The sequence below is a fragment of the Lissotriton vulgaris genome, chromosome 8 (assembly GCF_964263255.1).
Source record: "Lissotriton vulgaris chromosome 8, aLisVul1.2, whole genome shotgun sequence".
Classification (NCBI taxonomy): domain Eukaryota; kingdom Metazoa; phylum Chordata; class Amphibia; order Caudata; family Salamandridae; genus Lissotriton; species Lissotriton vulgaris.
In genome coordinates, this window is record NC_141696.1 from 161,773,469 (window position 1) to 161,782,354 (window position 8,886).

Here is an 8,886-nt window from a genome sequence, read left to right on the forward strand (position 1 = left end):
ATGGCTAAAATCAGGAAAGGACTAAAGAGCCTTGTTAAAAAAAAAAAAAATTGAATCATCTCAGCCACTGAAATTGTGAACTGCCTCTATTAAACGCATAGTAGTAAAAGTACTTAACAAATCAATTTGTTTGTCATAGATGTGGTGCAGCAAAACACAGCTCCATGTCACACAAGCAGAGCTGCCTTGGCACAAAGTGATGGGCCTGTTTTGGGAGGATCGGGTCAGTACATGTAAAGCGCTTTGATTTCAACATCGGCTGCCACTGCGCTTTAAAACTGAAAGAATATATAATACAGTACAGCACAGTGGCTGCCGATGTTAAAATCAAAGGGCCTTGCATGCACTAAGCTGCTTTCACTGACTTCAACACGAAGGCAAATTTAAAGCATGCTGTAGTCCGTGAAAGCAGTTTAGTGCAGGCAAGGACTTTCGTTTTTTTTAGTCCTTTTCCTTAACTTTATTTAGGCAGTTCGTTTTGTGTTTGGTTAACCGAGTAAAAAGCTTTGACATTCAGAAAGATTGGCTGGTTGATGAAGGGGTGCCGCAGCCCCTGGATGCTGGGGCTGTCTGTGTGGTACATTTCGCGTATGAGGATAATGTCCAGTCCAGATTGATTACCCATTTTCTGAACAAGTTGTACAATTTAATCAGCAGCTTTGATAGTTACCAGCTCTTCCTTCATCGCTCCGTTCAAATATTCTGCTATGAGCGTAGGATGGTGCATTTCTGGGGAGTAACATACATCACAATGCCAGGATTCCGTTTGGCAAAATCTACAACGTTTTCTTATATAAACTTTCTGGCAACCTTTGAATTCTGTGCGCCCTTGCTGAAAACCAGGGTGAGTCTCTTGAGCTGGCGTACCGTCCTACTCCGTTCTGCAGCACGCTCTGCAGGAACCGGCTTGGGGTTCCACGGGAGGTCATGCTGCAGGCAGTGGAAGAGCAAACACACAGGGCCGGACTTTCGATTTTGCCCGCAAAGACCTTGGATTTTAATATCGGCTGCCACTGCGCTTAGTTACTGAAGTCCGTTGTAAAGTGCGGTGGCAGCTGATGTTAAAATCAAAGGCCTTAGTTACAATACACTTAGCCGGTTTTAAGAACTATGCTGCTATTAATCCAGGTGCACACTTACCAGTCCTGCGCAACTTCCCACGAGGATCCGACGGCAATTATGAAGCATGGTGCCTGCCTGGAAAGGCAGGTGGCGCGTGACTTCAGGAAGAACGTCACATTCTTTAGCCCGACTCACCCCAGCTAAGCTTGCTTCAGCAAATCAGAACAGCTGGTTTGTGTGAGGGCGGGCAAGGGCTGATAGCGGACAAAGACCACAAAGGGATACAAAATAAAATGCTTAAATTACGTCTCTGTAATTAGGAAGCATCATGAGCTACTCCCAGAGGGTCGGCGAGCTACCGGTAGCTCGCGATCGACCGGTTGGAGACACCTGAGCTAGGGTATTAGTTTCGGGTGATGGGTGGGTCAAACATCTAATAAGTGTCCAACGTAGTCTTAACAATCTGCCAAGAAATTCTCTGGGTGGAATCACTCCATATGAATTATTGTTTGGTACTAGAATGATAATCGAAGACCTCGATTGTCAAACTTCAGTGGTAGAACAAAAACCCTTTGATGTCAAAGATCGTTTGGCTGCTTTACAGGACTTAAATGAAACAAAAAGAAGTCTGAGTAACACAAAGCAAAAGCCATCAACCACTGAAGAAGAACCACCTGTCCCAGCAAGACCTGTCTGGATTCTAAAAATTGGGGATTTAGTCAGAGAAAAGATTGCGGTGAAGAAGGAATTTGGGCCTTCCTACAGAAAAGCAGTACCTGTCTTAGCAATCCATGGAACAAGATTAGTAGTACTACCGCCCCTTGCTGGTAAAAAGGAGAACTGAGTCGTGTCCATCGACCTGGTAAAACCACATCATGTGGCCAATAATAAGTAGTAGGCCCAGTGAACTCCCAATATGTAGCAGACGACTGAACCTTGCTACAATCCAAGAGGTTCAAACTGAAAGACTTATCACCTTTGATAAACCTGCAGTAAGAAAAGAAGAACTGTGCAACAAAGCCATGGAACTTGTGCCTCTGGATACCCAAAGAACAGTTCGTCAAGAAACACCTGTCTACAATGATGTTGCCTCTGACTATATAAATATGACAAAGGAAGAAGCAGCTCCAACGATTACAAACAATCCTGATGCTATTCCAACAATTGACAGAACTGTCTCTGACTATTTCATCAACTTTGATACATTTTCTGAGGATCCCAGTGAGCCTGAAGACACGCTAGCAAATAAAACTTTCAAAGAAAAAATAACAGAACTCTTTCATCAACTTGAGAAAACATATCTGGTTTCACCATGGGTTGAATTTTGGATTGTGTTAGGTGTACTTTTTCTCCTGCTCTGGATCATTCTTGTTTTAAGTTTGGGAGGGTTGATAGATGGAAAATACAGTACAATGGACACAGCAAGTAAGAACATCAACTTGCTCCTGAAACCTCACAAATCATCTCATTGTGAACGAAGAGACCTGTCATCAGTAAACATCACAGCCGTTTCTATACCTGGTGGTATAGCATGGGACGCTACTGATTATGACATCTATGGCCCGGTGGAACTGTTGAAATTTCCACACCAGTTTAAGGTTTCTTTAAGTGACTTTGTCTCACCCAGCACATTTTCTGATGATTGGGACTTTGAAACTATGAATAATATGATGTCAGATTTAGAAATGTCTGCTAAATTTACAGAACATGACTACTTAGAAGGTTCATCAGATTATGAACAAATGTATTGTTTTAATCATTATGGTCATCATTATTTGCATAAATCTGCAAACCCTAGAAATGTTTTTTCTTATAAACAATGGGAACATTGTCGAACACCGCCAAAGAGCAGCTCAAAAACATTTCTTGAAAAGTTTCTATACTTCTCAGGTTTTAATGTCACAAATCCAGAAACCTTTTATTTAAAAAATGTAAATAAGACTGGAATGACCAAATTTATTCTGCGAACTTTTATGCTCAACTGTCGACATTAGGTTTTGACTTTTGGAAAGACAACATAGAGACAAAAACTGCCTGGGGCACAAAAGACTGGCAGGTACCTTGTACCTGCCTTATTCAGAGCCTGCATCATCCCAGAACAAATGATGTTTTTAAATGACACTGTTCAACAAACATCTTGTCTTGGATTGGGTAAGATAAAAGATTTAAACAAACCGTCCATACCAAAGCCCATACCTGACAGTAATAACACTGCCAATGACGAGGTAGACTTATCCCATATTTTAAAACACAACAGAACTAATCCTGATTGGAAAAAATGGTTAATCTGGCCCACGAAACAAATAACTGTCAAGATAGATTCCTGAACAAAACACAGGGGTTCAAAATGACAGGCCAGATCCGAGATATTCCCAGAGACAACATCCAGGGTAAGTTACAACATACAGTGTAGGAAAACTATGCCTTGAGTGGCTACAGAAATTCACACTTCCAGAAATTAAAAAACACTTATCTTTACTTAAAGAAGGCGTTGATTTGCAAGACTTCTTACTTGGACCTCATAAACAGTCAAAGCGTCAAAAACGTTTCATATACGCCGGTATATATTCTGCTTACAATGAAGCTTGGAAAATCACGCAAATGAAAGCTGCAGAAAAAATACGAGAAATTGATCGTATTAATTTAGAGAAAGCTCTCTCTGAAGTGGACAACGGGTTAACAACTCTATCCTCCGGAATTTATTCTTTGGACAGCATTGTGTCATCTGCAATTGATATAATAGAACAGGATTTGCTAATGTTACAACATGGCCAGTCCCAATTACGTTCTATAATACAGCCAGGCTGGACGTTACAAAATCTCAGTTCAGGCTACGTGCCATGGCGTCTAATCAAGACCACGTAATTGTTTTCTATATTTAACCTTAGAGATAAACAAATCGCTTTGGCACAAAGAGAAGCAGACTATACGGTGCTGATCATTGAAAAACTAGAAAGATTACCATTGACAGTTTCTGAGAAGCCTGTCATTGAATGGATAATACATGGCACCATCACAATACCAGTGACGATTTTCCAGTTTCAATATTGTTTAAGACATATACCAGCAGGCCTGTATGAAAGGTTGGGTAAAGGATACATTAAGTCGACCTGAAATCTACCGTACACACACAGATGTTGGAGTGGGGTAAAGGAGGTTTTTCTTATTGGTAAAAATTGTAATACCTTGTGTCAAGGTATTAATTTACACAGAGCCTGTGAAGGTTCCTCAAATGACCTCTCTTGCCCACCAGCAACCATGATAGAATCAGTTTTCAGGCAGCTTTACAATGGCAGCTATGTTATGCTCAATGATCACAACTGTTGTGGCATGTTGCCAGGAAGAGCGTATCTAGTTACTGTGTCAGCCAGGGTCACTTGTTGTATGCAAGTATTGTATCCAAAAAGCAAGACAGACAGGAAGACAGCGTTATGGCCTTCACTGAATATCTCTTCTATACCAATTGATACTTTAAGCAGAATGAAAGCCATTCTTTTGCAAAAAACTGTGCCACTGACCTCATCTAGAGAGAAGTATGATCTGCAAGTTGCAAGGACTTCTGCAGAGATATATGCATTAATATCAACAAACTGCCCAGTACATTTCGCAGAAATGTTAGGTCAAATCTTAAACATGTCTGATACCAGCGGCATTGCACATGTATTTAAGACGATTTTTTCAGGACTGTTAGCACATTTGAAGCAGTCCTCAGCATTTTTCCAAATTTCGTGCACTTTGTGTTCGGCGGCCTGCCTCTCATTTTGGGGCTCGTAGCAGGAATTTTAATTTTATTCCTTCTGCTCTGATACGTCAAGTCCAGTCACCAGCGATACCGAGACTACCATGGAACAAGCCCTCCTAGCCATGCGGTATCGTGAAAGGATTACACAGATTCTTGGCTTGGCTCGTTTAAGAGATCTGAATACCACTTGGTCCCTTTCATTCAAACCAATCTGGCAAGATTGCATCTTACTTGTTCTACGATGTCTGCTTTGCGTAGAAGAATTTGTGTTGGACATCTATCTTACACTTTCATCAGTACTGGCATCGGATGTTGACGCCTTGCTAGGTCCGGTAACGACTCATGCATTGTGTTGCCCCCAACGGCTACCAATCCTGATGACGGCATTCATTGAGGTCTCACCAGTAAGTTTGACTGAGGGTGAGATACGAGGATCCACTTTCACCTACTGTGGTAGACGATTTCTTTGCCAGCCTAGATGATTTAATGTTTTCTCCTGGCACCGAGAATAACTTTTGAAATTAGCACACAGCGTTCTATGAACTCTGAAATTCGGCCTTCATTTTTTTAAAACAAGACTTCTAACTTTGGAACTCTATTCACCTCAACGATTTAATTTTTCTTACTCCTAAAACATTGAACTTTTTTGGCACAAAGTAATCTGCTTAAAGTAGAACTATTCTTAGAGAACAAGAAATTCTTTTTTGAACACTTCCTAGGGACCATATTTGGCCTTGTTCTCGAAAACAAAATAGTTTATATATTCTGCTATGGAATGGTCTCGACCTCTTCTTCTGTATTTAAGAGCCATTCTCATAAATGTAATTACATGACTCATTCGGTTTACATTTCAGATATCATACTTTATGCTTAGAATGACATAATTTCCTTAAATGCGTACTGTAGAAATGCTCATTTTTGTGTACAACCATTTCAAGTGCATTTCATGTAATTTGGGGCAGGATTGTAAGCACATGCATTAGATATGTTTAGATGCTTACAAATTAGTAATGTTGAACTTGTTAAAGTGGAGTGGGTGTTATGTAGCGTTTTAGGACCCTAGTGTAATTTTCCAGATTCATGCCCATATATAGGTATAAATCACCCTATCCTTATATAGGCATAGAAATCATAACCATATTTAGGCTTAGCCTATGCAGCCCAATACGGCATGGCTACTTCCACTAGTTCCGAAACTCCACAACAATTTCTTGGAAAAACCCGCCTTCAGCAGTCAGGGACTTCCCCCTGCTTGAATATTGATTTATCCAAGAACTCAAGGAGTTTTCAAAGAACTGAGACTTTTATGACGTTATTATGTCCAACTTTCCGTCAAACTCGGCACCTTCAAGGTATAAATATGCCCACATTTGCCCAGACAGACACACGGTGGTTTGGAGCAGTTTGACTATCTACTTGCCCTACGCCCTGCAGTAGCAAGTGCCGAAGGAAGCCGACCCTCCAGCTGACGCTCTGAGAGAGACGCTGTCTTTTCTCCTGCCGAGAAATCCAGCTCCAGTGTTTCCAGGCTACCCTTGCGGGTTGCTGGGAAATCGAGTTCTGAGAGAGAGATACAAGACCTCCTGCATTTTAAACCAAGATACAGAGCTGATTAGACCCTTAGAGAATTCTTGGAATAGATTCTTGGCAAAGAATACTAAACTTAAGCTACACCTCACTTACTTCTTCCCTTGTACTAGACCTAAGTTGGGTACACTGGGGTAGGCGTATTTTAGAAGCGCCAGTTGAGTACTTTTAGTCATTATATATCACTGTATGTATTTTATCTGTTTTATGTATTTTATGGCTTAGAAACCATATCATGCTTTTACAGTATTATTTTATAATACTCTTCATACTGTACGCATTGTACTTTATAACCAGTATTACGATTGTAGCAGTTCATTTCTTATGCTTGAGAAAAAAGACTGTTCAATAAATACCCTTTTATTGAAAACGCCGCTCTCTCTATTTCTCAGCACCTCTGGTGAAACGAAGCATGCACGATTGACTGAGTAAAATAGCTATCTATTGTTTCTGGGACTCTAGAGATTGATTTCTTATTCTTGGGAAACAAAAATGTCATATTTATGCGGTTGTCAGAGACTAATCCCTTCTTGTTTATTCGAGAAAGTTTCTAGTGACCTCTGAGCTAGCTGGCACTCACAATTAAGTTTAATATATTCGATAGAGACCTAGTCGACCTCAGCCCTACGTCTAAACTTTAGTATATATTATTCCAATGCGCAGAGCCTATTGGGAATATAGGAACTAAACTACATCATGAGAAGAATATTGATGGGGGATCCTAGGGGTCCTTCAATAACACGTACAGTATGCCTGCAGGATCTACTGTATAGTCATAATAAGTAGGAGGACTCCTTTACATTGCGGTGAATAGACCTAGAAACATTTAGGGCCCTTTCCACTTCTAGGGGCGCATTTATCACAGTGGTGCATTGCCCTTGCACCACACAAGGGAGTGAAACGGCGACATAACACTAAAGTCAGATTTGTCAACCCACTTAAGGCCACCTTGTATTGCTCAGCGTGGCTTGATAAATCTAGAGTGAAACAACGCAGCGGAAAATCACTGCCTTGCATAACTCTGCCCCAGGGAGGGGTTCCATGGGTGGAGCATGGGAGTTCCCATGCATCCACCCATGGAATGTGGCGCATTCCCAGATTTAATACAACTGTGAGGCTAGTGGACCACTGGTCCCATCCTTATGTGCACCCTTTTTCTCCTCTATAGGATCTGTATAAAGGATTGTGTTACATGTTGAAAAAGAACAAAAAAATGAATATCAAACATATGATATGGGGACCGTTTATTAATCATTTGATGAATAAAAAATCAACAAATACTCAAAGCGGTGTGTGAATCCTCTGTTCCTATAGAGGAGAAAAAGTGTGCACATAAGGATGGGACCAGTGGTCCACTGGCCTCACAGTTGTAATACATTGTAATTAACGTCGTGGGACGCTTGACGTTACTTATGGAGCACCTGGAAAATTGAGAAACTTATTGAACTTATCAAACTAGCTGTGCATCTGCCCTACCAGTATCAGCATTCCCAGATTTGCCATGAGTGGTAGTCCAGGGAATGTGTCAAAATGTTACGCCGCCCTAGGTGAGGCGTAACGAGGAGAAATCTCTTTATTTCTCCTTGTTGTTTCCTCTTTCTATGTTTGCTTCATTCTGTAGCACAAACAGAAAACAAAATGTGTCTTTGGATTGTTTTTGTGCAGCAATGCTCCCTGCAACGCAGGTACCCTTGCACCATGACGTAAGGGTGCCTTCGTTGGCGCAAGGCAGCACATTGCGCACCGGCGCAAGGAAATGACAGAAATTCGCAGTATGATTATATTATTATTTGTGTGGTGCATTCCTGCCCTTTCACGGAGTGCTGGTGCAAGAGACAGAGGTCTGGTAGGGGCCAAAAGACGTCAGCAGGTAACCTAGGCGACTAATGATTCAACAAAAGTGTTACTCAAGAGACAGTCCCACAGGACTGTAGAACTTAATATATGTTAGAACACAAGGTTTTCAATGACAACTCATTCATTATTGTCATAGTATCATATACGTAAGTGATAGATCCAGTGTTCACACATAATTGTGAAAGTGCGTGAAGTGAGAGGAGTGAGAGTGAACATTTAAAGATACATCACATTGAAAAAATGACAGTAAAAAATCTTAAATCAATTGAATACAGGAATGAGGTATTTTTTGAAGTGGTCGAGGGCGTTTCGATATCATATACTTGAGATCATCATCAGGACATGGTAGTATCAGCAACGTAGATTTAAGGAAAGAAGCATGTGTCATCTTTAATCTCTGATTATTTAGGCATTAGGATATTGTAGGCATCTGTTGAGGGCAGGCCTCTTGAATGGAACGGGGCGCACAAGATTCCCAATATTTGATATGGGCGCATCAAAGATCATGTAGCATAAGGTAGGACGTCGTGGGTAGGTACGGACATCCGGATAGTTCAGAGCTTATGGAGGTGCAGTGGTCCTTAAAGGGCTATGTGTGGCAGCGTGCTTCACGGGAGGGATGGAGGTAATTTGCCAGC

At 41.2% G+C, this 8,886-nt stretch overlaps 1 pseudogene; it reads right to left on the reverse strand.

The window, feature by feature from the left end:
• Window positions 1-460: 460 nt before the first annotated feature.
• Window positions 461-929, reverse strand: LOC147696802 (large ribosomal subunit protein mL43 pseudogene; annotated as a pseudogene).
• Between the last annotated feature and the right edge of the window lie 7,957 nt (window positions 930-8,886).